This window comes from Phalaenopsis equestris, unplaced genomic scaffold (genome assembly GCF_001263595.1).
Source record: "Phalaenopsis equestris unplaced genomic scaffold, ASM126359v1 Scaffold198732, whole genome shotgun sequence".
Taxonomy (NCBI): Eukaryota; Viridiplantae; Streptophyta; class Magnoliopsida; order Asparagales; family Orchidaceae; genus Phalaenopsis; species Phalaenopsis equestris.
The window spans coordinates 251,323-253,100 of record NW_018218641.1 but is presented as its reverse complement, the minus strand read 5'-3'; positions in this window follow the sequence as shown (position 1 = coordinate 253,100).

Genomic DNA, 1,778 nt, shown 5'->3' with positions numbered 1-1,778 from the left:
GCTAGCTCAATTTCATTTTATAAAGCACATTTCGACAGGTGAGGCAGATCCATGAGCACAAAAAAGAAGTAGAATCAGATTTGTACATGGAAATCTAAAGCCTTAGCATTGTAAAATAATGTTCTACAGAACAAGAAAGAAGACAATAATGTTCCATCAAAATATGGATTTATCCTAAACAAAATATAACAAAACAGTAGTTTGAATAGACCATTAGCAGAACATTAAGAACAAATCTGGGAGATAAATCTCCCTAAACACCAAATCTGGGAGATAAATCTCCCTAAACAGCAAATCTGGGAAATAAATCTCCCTAAACAGCAAATCTGATTCATCATCCCGCATTCTTATGCACTTACATATATACCACAGAATTCTTCAAATGATTCATCCCTAATATGTATTTAAAATTCCCTGTTTCAATGAATTCTTAAGCATTTAAACATCACATGGTCCTCCCTATTTAATGGCAAACTTGCAAGACTATATATGTTGCCTGAGAAGCCGAATAAAAGTTCCTCATTGAAGATACAATCCTTTCTAATAATCTAAAGCTGCTTCTGCAAATATCTTGTCACCAAGCCCTGCTTTATGAAAAGAAGCATACATATATATGAAGACAAACAGATATACTTCACTCCCAAAGAAGACAAACAGTCATTATTAACCTAGGTTTCACTCAAAAAACCTAGGTTTCACTCAAAGAAATAAACGTATAGTCAATATGAAGACAAATAGATCTACATTTAACATACGTCACTCAAAAAAGAAGAAATAAACCTAAAAAAAATTATGAAAATTTAACCTAATAGGCAAGCATGAAGATAAACTAGAAATGTTAAAGAAAATATACTAAAAATTGACGTTTCGGTGGCCTTCCAAGCAACCAAGCAAGAATATCGAGCACTGAAGCAACTAGCAAGAATATCGAGCGCTAAAGCAAGAATACCGACTAGTTGATCCAACATATTTTAAATGTCTCCAAAACAATGCTCAAAACATCTATAAAGTGATTTTTGTAATTTGCAAAACAATGTCTCCAAAACAGCTCTAAAATGATGCTTTTAGGGTCTCAAAAACAGCCATAAAACAATGTTTTAAATGTCTCCAAAACAGTGTGCAAAACGATCCTAAAAAGATATTTTTAATTTCTGTAAAACATCACACAGAACAACCCTAAAATGTCTCCAAAATAGTGCTCAAAACAGCTCTTATGTAGACATAAATCTCTCAAATCATGGAAGATGCATAAATCTCTCAAATCAAGCTTTACTCATAATATACTGAATAAAATATGTTAACAAACACTTCTCCAGCAAGAACACAAGGCATATCTCAAATGGAGGCACATATATAAAGAATATTTGAATATGGAGCTTCTGGATACGTCACCCCCTATTATCAACCCCCATAAAGATATATAAAGAATATCTGAATACGTGAACCACCATTAAGCTTTTCAAAATTCTCAAGTATATTCATAAATATAAACCTGAAGTGCTTCCAGCTAGCTCAATTTCATTTTATAAAGCACATTTCGACAGGTGAGGCAGATCCATGAGCACAAAAAAGAAGTAGAATCAGATTTGTACATGGAAATCTAAAGCCTTAGCATTGTAAAATAATGTTCTACAGAACAAGAAAGAAGACAATAATGTTCCATCAAAATATGGATTTATCCTAAACAAAATATAACAAAACAGTAGTTTGAATAGACCATTAGCAGAACATTAAGAACAAATCTGGGAGATAAATCTCCCTAAACAGCAAATCTGGGA